At 39.8% G+C, this 11287-nt stretch overlaps 1 non-coding gene across 1 annotated transcript; it reads right to left on the bottom strand.

Moving 5' to 3' along the window:
- Positions 1-653: 653 nt before the first annotated feature.
- trnal-aag (transfer RNA leucine (anticodon AAG)) lies at positions 654-735 on the bottom strand. Its single transcript has one exon. It is a non-coding gene; the product is annotated as a tRNA-Leu (tRNA).
- Between the last annotated feature and the right edge of the window lie 10552 nt (positions 736-11287).

Raw genomic sequence — 11287 nt, 5'->3', positions numbered from 1 at the left:
TTTGAAATAAGTTTTTTTCTCCTTGTTTTGAGAGGAACATTTTTTCCAGTGTACGGACGTTCGTGTTGGATTGACTTTGCGATTGGAGCAGAAGTCCATCACAAAACCCTTGTTCTCAACCAGCATTTTAAACAACAAAAGTAAAACCGCATTAATTGTGTTTGTTTTCTACCCAGTGAAGACTCTTCGAAGTGATCTGCATGAGTCCAGCATCCATGTGCTGCAGTTGTATGACTTGTACAGCGTTCGTTACCACGGTGATCCAGCAGGTTAAATGAGAGCCGCCTTCGTGACGCTGAAAACTTTCGCCTTAACATTCCTGGCTAATCCATTAATCGTGCTTCATAGTGCAGCCCTCAGGTGGCTCATTTCTGTTTACTTCTGGTCAGACTACAAAACAGAAGTTTAAAATGATGCTCGGCGTTTGGAAAGCTGCAAAGAGCTTAGCCTTTCTGTCACATTATACCGAGACTCTATTCGTGGTTTTAACCAAGAAAAAAATTACCTGAAAGGACACTGATGGTAGGATCAGATTAGCATGTGCTCTTGTGGGAGAAACTGTGCCAAATTACAGTCTGTTTCCTCATAATTCATGCTCAAACTCCTGTTTATTTTTACCAAACCTGTTGCTGTATTTCCTAAAGTGTGTCACATGGCAGTGGTGGGATTTGAACCCACGCCTCCTCAGAGACTGGAGCCTTAATCCAGCGCCTTAGACCGCTCGGCCACACTACCTGCAGCTTTATCGCACACTGTTAGCATCAAATCCTTTACAATTAATATGACAATGATAAAAAGTATTAATGAGGATCAGTCACCTGCACATCATAGCTTATGAAAACACTTTTACCTCAAGGAGAAAAAAGTCTAACATGCAAGGAGGAGACGCCAATGAAGGAAGCAGCAACACACGTTAGCATAACCACAAGGATGCTAAAATACAGCGGTAAGCAAAAATATTAATGACGTATGTACCAGGAGTCAAAGCAATAATCACACGCAGCTGTGCCACACGTCATATTTAACTGATGTTGCTGGAAAATAACATTTCCGAAGCGTCGAAGTCTCATTCTGGGTTTCATTCTACAATCGCGATAATAAAAATAACACGGGACATGACATTATTCATCCTTTATCTTCATCTTCTCTCTCGTATTGGCACGGCTTCCTGCTCAGCTGAAGATGAAGCATTTCAGGGAGGCATGCAGATAAAAGTTAAAAAGGCAAGGCAGGTTTATTTGTGTGGCACATTTCATACACGATAGCAAAGAAATCTATTCAGAAAAGTGATTTCAAGGTAAATGCACATTAAAATCATAGAATTATAAACCTGTTTATGCATGATTAACACTAAACGGACTCACTAAATACTCTGAAAAATGACAGAAAATGAATAAATAAATCCACTTTCTTCACACACAGAAGACTTACAATCAGTGACCTAAATGTAAAATGAGGTTTGACTAACAGTAGGGTCACATCCGACAGACGCAGAGTTTCCTTATTTGTTGTTTGGGACCCGAAGCTAAGTAAAATATTAACAGTTTCATATATTTTCAGACCTGGAGTTTTTGTAATATCTTTCTTATCTTGCTGGGAAAGCATTTTAAGGGCTCAATATCTACAGAAATAGAACTCCCACAGCCATGGACTTTGGTGAGGAGACATGAAAAAGTAGTAGTAGATCTTAGTGCTATAATGGCTTCAGCTGATGCCAAATTTGTAATTACTGGTCCTTGAAAATGGAGAAAAAGTGCAACATTTTCAAGCAAGTGAGCTCCAATAATTGCATGTGTGCAGGGCCGGCCCTAGGATTTTGGTGGCCCTAAGCAAGATTTTTTTTGTGGCCCCAAAACATGCACAGGGCAACTACCAAATCACGTGCACAGCTTGTAATTGGGTTAAAACACACATGCACATGATTAACAGCAAATATTTATTTTTAAAAAAATGTATCCTTAAAACAATGGAGACAATTACCAATAATGACACACCATGTGGCCCCCTCTAGTGGATGTGGCTATAAACAACAGCATAGAGTGTTTATGCCAGCGACCGGCCCTGCATGTGTGTGTAATTCAAAATTTCTTACTACAATTACAGTTGTCGTTCGATATTTCAGCAACTTATGAGGATTCTAACATCAGCAGAATTTGATATTTGTCACGTATGGCAAGCTATGGTAGGTTTTCTGATATTTTGACCTGTCAGGATGGTGGTGTGTGCCCCTTTAGGACCATAAAAACTGATGTGCATTGGGGTTTGTGTGTTGAATTACACATGCAAAGTTGCTTCTATGTTGTCTTCAAATATTAATTGAACCTTTACAATCGCTTCCATCTAAGATGAGGTGCAAATACGATTCCCAGGTTAGATATTCTCCAAATTCAGTCGAAGCATTTTAAATATCTTTGTCATGCATTTAGATTTTTTCTGTCTTTAAAGTTTTTGGAAGCTACCTTTATCACCCTCTTTTAGGCCATGGGTTTCTGGCCTTCTTTTACAAGATTGCTGGAAAATGAGAAGCCGCACTGCAAAAACTCTAAATCTTACCAAGTCTGCTTGTCTTACTTTTAGTCTAAATGTCTCGTCCCACTTGATTTAAGATAAATTCACTTAATAAGTGACATTTCAGCAAGATGGAGGGACTTGTTTTAAGGCAATGCATCTTAGATATCTTGTTAAGTCAAACAATCTGGAAATTATCTTGTTTTAACCCTCTTGTCGTCCTGCGGGTCAAATTGGCCCATTTTAAAGTTTAAAAATGTGGAAAAAATAATAATATTCACAGTGAACACTTGCACATTTTTAACACTTTTGGGGAAATTTTTGGACGTTTTTTGATGGGGGAAAAAAAGAAATCTTAAAAAAAAAATGTTTCTTTAAGAACATTCAACCAAAATCCAGCATCAAAATCCATTTCACTGGATTTTGGTTGATTTTTATGTTAATGTTCTTTACAATTTTCATAGATTTTTTTATTTCTTGTCGAATTTGGGGATTTTTAAAAAAAATATATATATAACTTTTAAGGAAAACCTTTAAGAATTTTTTTAATGAAGATTTTGCTATTTTTTTAAATAAATTTGGGGAATTTTTTGCAGATTTTTTCATTTTTTTCAGACAAGGAAACAATATTTTCTGGTGCTGCAAATGAGGACAACAGGAGGGTTAAGACACCTAAACTTGACAATCCTGGTAAAATATAGCTTATAATAAGTTTTCCCAGCTAATTTTAAGATCTCAGTATTCTAATTATCATATCTTATTTCAAGAAATCTTACCAAGACATTTTTCACTTGTTCTATTGCCAGATTTTTCACTAATTTCAAGGTAAAAGTTCTTCGAAATAAGTTTTTTTTCCTTGTTTTGAGAGGAGCATTTTTTCCAGTGTGACTTATCAGATCACATTGAAAGAAAGATGCTTCTTTTTTCATTCCTATTAAGAACCGTTTATGTCACATTACTTCACTGACAGAAACATGATATTACTGAGTACATAATGCAAAATATTAACTTCAGTAGAAGAGGTCAGGTAGTGAAGTGGACTTTTGAACAAGCGACAGTGTGTGGGTGGGGGTAGAGGCTGGAGAAGTGGGTGATTCTGTGGGTCATTTTGATTAAAATGGTAATTAGTAATGACTTTCATGTTATTGTTTAGTTTTTCTTTCTTAAAATTATAATTTTTGCAGCGGTTGTCAATTTCAAAGGTTACATTTAGTTTTAATGTTTTCTGTTGAACTCGAAAAAAAAGGTTTGACAGGTTCAGGATGTCTGAAATGAAAAGTGGAGACAAAACACAGCACGCACAAAGAAAAATAATCAGAATAATGTACATTTAAGCTTAATTTTTATTGTTAAAAAGAACTTAAAATGCATTCTGCACATGTTTCTGTGTATATGTCGTCTTTTTACATGCAAATGTCAGCAGCAGAATAATGTGTTTACCCTGACTAAACAGACAATTCATTTCTGAGAGTAGATTTACATTAAAAAACTTCAAAGACAGCAAGGTGTCTGCTGAAGGGCCCTGAGCAAACACCAGCATGTAGTCAAACTGCAGCATCATCAAGTTCCCTGCAGGGAGTTCCAGTGTCTGCACCACACGCACGAAATCTACACCGATCAGGCATAAAAATATGACCACGTGCCTGGTATTGTGTTGGTCCCCTTTTGCTGCCAAAATAGTCCTGACTCGTCTAATGGACTCCACTAGACCCCTGAAGGTGTGCTGTGGTATCCGGCACCAAGAGTTTAGCAGCAGATCTTTAAAATCCTGGAAGTTGCGAAGTGGGGCCTCCATGGATTGTTTTTTCGATTGGATCTGAGAAATTTGGACGCCAGGTCAACACCTCAAACTGGTTGTTGTGCTCTTCAAACCATTCTTGAACCATTTTTGCTTCGCGGTATGATTCTGTTGAAAGAGGCCACAGCCATCAGGGAATACCGTTTCCATGAAAGGGTGTACATGATCTGCAGCAATGCTTAGGTAGGTGGTACACCCCAAAGTGGCATCCACATGGATGGCAGGACCCAAGGTTTCCCAGCAGAACATTGCCCAAAGCATCACACTGCCTACTGGCTTGCCTTCTTCCCATAGTGCATCCTGGTACCATGTGTTCCCCAAGTAAGTGACCCATGCAGCCATCCACGTGACTTTTGAGTCATTCTGGACAATTGTTTATGCATTTTAGACAAGTTTTAGTCATTTTAGTTAATTTTGGATGAACTTAGGTCATTTTTCACCTCATTGTTGACACATTTTATACATTTCTGATAAGTTTTAGTAATTTAGGACATTTAGAAGAATATTTTTGACAAGATTTATGTCATTTTAAAAGCGTCCAGCTCAGGGAGCAGGGACACTTGGAGAAAGGACATAGTGAGAAACAGAGTGAGTGTAATGCAATAACGGTATATATATTAAATATAACGGTAGATAGAGAAGGGCTCAGTGCATCCAGGGAGGTCCCCCAGCAGCCTCGGCCTATAGCAGCATGACTAAGGGACGTCCAAGACTCCAGCTGATCCCTCAAGGTCACCCAAGTCTGCCCTAACTATAGGATTTGTCAAAAAGGAAGGCGAACTGAGCAACACACTGGAAAAAATGCCCTTCTCAAAACAAGAAAAAAAAAACTTATTTCAAAGAACTTTTACCTTGAAATAAGTGAAAAAAATCTGCCAATAGAACAAGTGAAAAATGGCTTGGTAAGATTTCTTGAAATAAGACACGATATTGAGATCTTAAAATTAGCTGGGAAAACTTATTTTAAGCTTTATTTTGAGAGGATTGTCAAGCTTAGGTGTCTTAACCCTCCTGTTGTCACCAAAAAAATATTGCTGCCTTGTCTTTAAAAAAAAAAAATCAAAAATTCTGTAAAAAAAAATCCCCAAATTTATACAAATTTGCAAAACCTTCCGGAAGAAAATTCCTTAAGTTTCCCTTAAAAAAATTTTTAAATCCCCAAATTTGGCAAGAAATAAAAATTAAAAAAAAAAACATTTAAATTTTAAATATTTTTAAAAAATGGATAAAAATCTTCCGAAAAAATCCTAAAATATCTAAAGTGATGTAATATTTTCTTTAAGAACATTCGGGTAAAAATCAACCAAAATCCAGCGAAATTCGCTGGATTTTGGTTGATTTTTACCCGAATGTTCTTAAAGAAACATTTTTTAAGCATTTCTTTTTATCCATCAAAAAATATTCAAAAATTTCCCCCCAAAATTTGAAAATGTGGAAGTTTTCACTGTAAAAATATGTTTTTTCCCCCCACACATTTTTAAACAGGTCAATTTGACCCACAGGACGACAAGAGTTAAAACAAGATAATTTCAAGATTGTTTGACTTAACAAGATATTTAAGATGAATTGTCTTAAAACAAGTCCCTCCATCTTGCTGAAATGTCCCTTGTTAAGCGAATTTATCTAAAATCAAGTGGGACGAGACATTTTGACTAAAAACAAGACAAACAGACTTGGTAGGATTTAGAGTTTTTGCAGTGCACCAGCTCATCTGTTGGATCGGACCACACAGACCAGCCTTCCTCCCCACATACGTCAGTGAGCCTTGGCCACCCATGACCCTGTCATCAGTTCACCACTGTTCCTTCCTTGGACCACTGTTGATAGATCCAGGAACACCCCACAAGAGCTTCACATCTGGAGATGCTCTGACCCAGCTGTCTTGTCAAATTCGCTCAAATCCTTACGTTTGTTCACTTTTCCTGATTCCAACATCAACAAAAAAATGTTAACAAAATGTTAACTTGCTGCCACTAACAGGAGCCCTGATGAGTCCTCAGGCTCAGTCTGGCTCTAAAAGGGTTAAATTAAACTAATGTTCATGTACATACTCCTGAAAATTACAAAGTGATTGATTATGTACTGTAGTGAAACAACGCTACACTTTCAGATTAATCATCAAAAACATGCGTGGTGAGAGAACCGGCCTGGGTGTTTTTTTTTTTTCCAAGATTCATCAAACTAATTGACAAATCCCATGTAAAAATTAATCAAAGTATAATTAAAACATTCATCTTGAGCGGCTTTTTCCTGCTGCAGTCTACACGGCACCGTCTATACATGGATCGAGGTGATTAGTCAGTCTGCAAATTCTGCAGCGACGTTTCAATCAGGCTGTCTTTAAGAGTGATTTTGTTTTTGTCTGTGCTGCTCCTTTTTGAAGACGATTGAATCTGAGCTCCTATAATTATCGCCCTGGGGTTTATTGTCCTTTCCACAGTTTACAAGATATTAAAAACGGCGCCCTGATATTGACTTGATATTGAGTCGCAGGACCTCGGCTTTTTCGCACCATAAATTACCCTCTAAGCCTATTTTTGATTCGAGTTGTGCTTTGAAGGGGAGCCTCCAAGGATTTCTTCGTTTTGACCAAATGTAGAGGCAGCAGAGATGTAATTAGGCTTCTGTTTTCCCGACTGCTTGCCATATGTGGTGACAAACACGGCGTGAAAAACCCAAACCTCTCATGAGTTTACGACCAGGCCGCTGCAGCATCTGCAACTGACTTAAATTGAATCAAGCCGGTGTGATGTGTTGTTCAAACTTCTCCAGCCTGACAATGCTCGCCTCTCCGATGATAAATAGAGCCGCTAAAAACATCTAATTTGTGAGGCTGCTGGCTCCGCAATTGAAAAGCAATCAATACGCCTATTAGCTCCACTGCCATCACTTTCCAAACATGTGAGCGCTCTCCACACGCCCTCAGAGCATCGAGTCGTTCAGGCACATATTTGTAGACAACCGCCTTCTTTTACACGCCGGCATCTGGCTGTAGGCGTCGAGCAAAAGAAGCAGGAAGACTTATCGATGTCCACAGTCTGGGAGATGCCTGCTTTCTTCTTTCAGTCAGATTTTTATTCTGTAACATCGTGGATGGGAAAATGTTGTACCATTCAGTTCCTAGAGGGATGATTGTGCTGGCTATCTCCAGAACTTATTAAATGTTGACGTATTTGCTCCAGTAAAGGGATATTTTCTTTATGCGACTTTGTCGTACTTTGTAAACAGTACAACCTGTGCAAACGAATGGAAAAAAACTTACTGACTTCAGATGAGGAGATCGATACTATTCCCAAGTTTTATCAATAAATACATCGAAATATCTAAAAGGCGGTTAGCTCAGCTGTCCGTAAAGACGAGAAACAATGCATTTATATCACTTCAGTTTAGGCTTTGTTCATTCATCGACCCACTGATCCCCATCTTCAGCCCCAGTTGGATTAATGCTAATTGCATGGAGGCTCTAATGTTGAGTTTTCGGTGTATTTTTATACACTTGAGTCTGCATATGTGCAAACTTTCCTGAAAGTAAATGTAGTTGTCTCGCTTTGCACAAAATACACAAACCTAGCTGGGACGGTGCAGGAAGAACTCTGCTGTAAAGTTTATCTGTAGGCGTCTGGCTGCTCGTTGTTGTGGTTATTTATTCCACGCTAGCAGAGTTGGTTGTGTTTTCAATCGAACATTTGCATAGGATTCACAGATTTTCACAGCTTTCCTGACTTTTGAAAGTCTGATTGTGTATCAGCTGAGTAAGTGTGAATGAAACATGAGTCTAAATTCATATTTGGCACGACGAAGCATTGTTTTCAAGCAACGTGCTGTTAGGATCGTATGTTCTATTCCTGCGTTAGTTATCGCGGTTGAGTGCTCACCCACTCAGATCTTCCCAGAGGAAAATGTTACTGCTCAAAGTTTGCCTCTCTATAGCTTGGGAAACTAAATTATAGTTCTTATTTTAGGCTTGTTTTAGCTGTGATTTTTTCTTATATGTTTCTCCTAAAATTCACCAGGAGTTACACCCCCTGTCAAAAGTATTGAGACACTTTCTCATTCAAATAAATGAGAACCCGTCTCAATACTTTTGACAGGGGGTGTAGTTAGATAGATAGATTTGACAAAATATTAGGAAGACCTCCCAGTATAGTTCAATACAGTGGTTGTAGTATATTTATGCAAAATATAGCTCATATGCAACTAATATGTAGCTGAACTGAGAAAAAAATGAACCCATTAGTCAAAGTTGGGAATCATCCATCCATCCATTATCTATACATCGCTTAATCCTCATTAGAGTCGCAGAAGCTGGAGTTACCAATTAACCTCAGCATGTTTTTGGACTGTTGGAGGAAGCCAGAGAACCCAGAGAAAACCCACACATGCACAGTTAGAACATGCAAACTCCACACAGAAAGATCCCAGGAAGGCCGGGACGTGAAGCAGCGATCTTCTGGCTGCAAGGCGACGGTACCAACCACCAACCACTGTGCGGTCCAGTTGGGAATTATCTCCTTAAATCTAAATCTGACTCCTGTTGATAATTGTTCTCCTCCTTTCTCACCCTAACAAGCCAAAAATAAGAATCACACTTTTGTCTCCCAAGGTATAGAGCGGCAAACTTTGAGTAGAATGAGTTCTTTCTGAGTCAGAGCTGTGACATCAGTTAAGTATGCAGTGATTTAGGCTCTGGACACTTTTCCTTTTTACTTCCAGTGTATTCTACAACTGCTCTTAAATAATATGTACTGTTGCATGCAGTCTGCACACACTGAGAAACTACTACTTCGTCCAGCCACTCCCTCCTGCCCTGCAGTCACCTCTGGGTTCCTGCTACCTGCACACCTGCTACTCATTCCCTCCTTACCTACCACAGTATATATACCAGCCCCCTTTCTTGCTATTTAGAGGCTAAGTCCTCTTTGTGCTGCTCTAATCTGAGGCCCCCAGCCAGTTTTTGTCTACCTGACCCTGACATTTGTCTGGACCTGATTGCTGCCTGCATGCTGCTTGTCTGCCTGTTACTGGCTGACTTTTCCCTGCTTGCACCCCATTCAACATGAACCTTTAAGGTTTTACATAAGGTGGATTGGGGCTCCTCTGCTGGCAGTCTAACAATAGCATCATCAGTTAATTGATCTGTGCTTCATCAGCTTCTTCTTCCTTTTAGTCAGTTTTTTTTGTAAATACGGAGCGAGTGTTACATTTGTGTCTCCAGCACCAGAAACAGATTATTAATCCTGTTATTTAGGTCTGTGCGGGAATGCCTCTGATCTAATTAGCGTCAGTGTTTGTATATTTAAAGGAGCACAGTTGGTGCACGACTTGATAAACCTGCGTCTTTGCCGGCGTCCTAATGGAGTGATTCACTTCAGCCCTGTCTCATTAGCGTGGAGGGTAAACAGCTAAATAGCTCCACATCACTGCCTCCCCTCTCCTCCTCCTCTTCGTCATCCTCCGTCTCCGGCTGCTTTTGCTCACTCATGCCTTTTCACTTGCACAACTTGATTTTTTTTTTAGATTTTTACTGTTGTGTTTTTATGAGCGCATTGTCCTCACGCCCTCCATAGAAGTGATGTCCTGGGACTTTTTTTTACGAGTGCATTCCCAGTTTTATACGTGTTGCAGTTTTGAAACTAGATTAGGCCGAGTGATCTCATTGGTCACCTTGGAAGTTTGCCCCTCCCACTGGCGTGATGCTGTATAAGGTGACATAGCAACAGCTCCTGGATGCGGCTCATCAATCATATGTGGCTGATGTGTCTGCTGATGTTTATGCTCTCGCTTTTCAGCTACGTGTCCATAATGCCAAATGTGGGCGCCTGTGCCTCGTCGCCGGGACACAAAGTGTGCGGAGAATGACAATAAATCTGGATGGAAACAAGGAGATGACGCAGCCCGAGGACAGGCGCTAATGTTGACAGAGAAGCTGCTCCACTGATGGTGTCATTAACGACCGCGGTCATTACGCCACACTCCGCTCGTCTCCATGCGGATGCGTTCTGACGAAATGAATATGTATGACGGGGGTCGATTTGGAAAGCTCCAGACAAACTCGCCCAGAGGCTCTTTGCCCAGACGGGGGTCGCGTTTCCTCCGCAGTCTGGATCCACTTCTGATCCTCTGTCATGAACTGAAATATCATCTCCTCATGAAATACGTCACCTCCCTCAGAACTCCTCCAACTCTATTAAGCTCTGCTCTTTGAGAAAAAAAGATCTTATTTCCTTTCCTTCCACATCTCGGTCTGACATCGCAATCAGTTTTGCCACAGAACTTTCTGTTGCACCAGAATTAAGTTTGCTGAAGATTTTAGTTTTGCTAGAAATTTCTTTTTTCATTCATGGGCTAAAAGAAAGCCAATGGTAAAATCTAGTTCAATCAGTCTTACTTGTGGTGGACGAAGCTCCAAACTATAAAATCTGACAAACTCAACATGTTTCATAGAAGTCATGTCGAGTTATTCCCTTTAATTCAGACATTGTTCAGTGTTGCACATTATTTTTACTAAATAGACACTCGTAGGCTTAGATCTTGGATGGATTTGTCCAACAAAAACCGACAACAAACAACGAACTGCTGTAACATTATTTACAGACATATGCAATGAAGGCACAAATTGGTGAATTAAAACCCCCCCAATGTATCCCGCCCTACATTCACACATAAGCGACATCCATTACGATACTTAAAGTAATACTTTAGCCCATTTTTAGCTGCTTTGCAGGCAGGGTTGTGCCATCCACTGGGTACTTATCTGCACTGGGGTGTCCTGATCAACTGCTAAAACCATTTCTGGCTTTAAAGGAGCGACATCTATCCTCTGAGATTCTTCGACATGGCTAAGCTCGTCACCACGTCCTTCAGGTACAGTCCACACGTGCATGGGTTTTTCAGCTTTTCAAACAAACAAACTGTTGAATTGAAAGTAAAATTGAAGCGCTGTCGAGATTATTCGACAACGTTGGCTGAAAGACCAGAAAA

This window comes from Acanthochromis polyacanthus, chromosome 10 (genome assembly GCF_021347895.1).
Source record: "Acanthochromis polyacanthus isolate Apoly-LR-REF ecotype Palm Island chromosome 10, KAUST_Apoly_ChrSc, whole genome shotgun sequence".
NCBI classification, from domain to species: Eukaryota; Metazoa; Chordata; class Actinopteri; family Pomacentridae; genus Acanthochromis; species Acanthochromis polyacanthus.
Note: the sequence above shows the minus strand (reverse complement) of the source record. Positions and strands in the feature narration are given on the sequence as shown.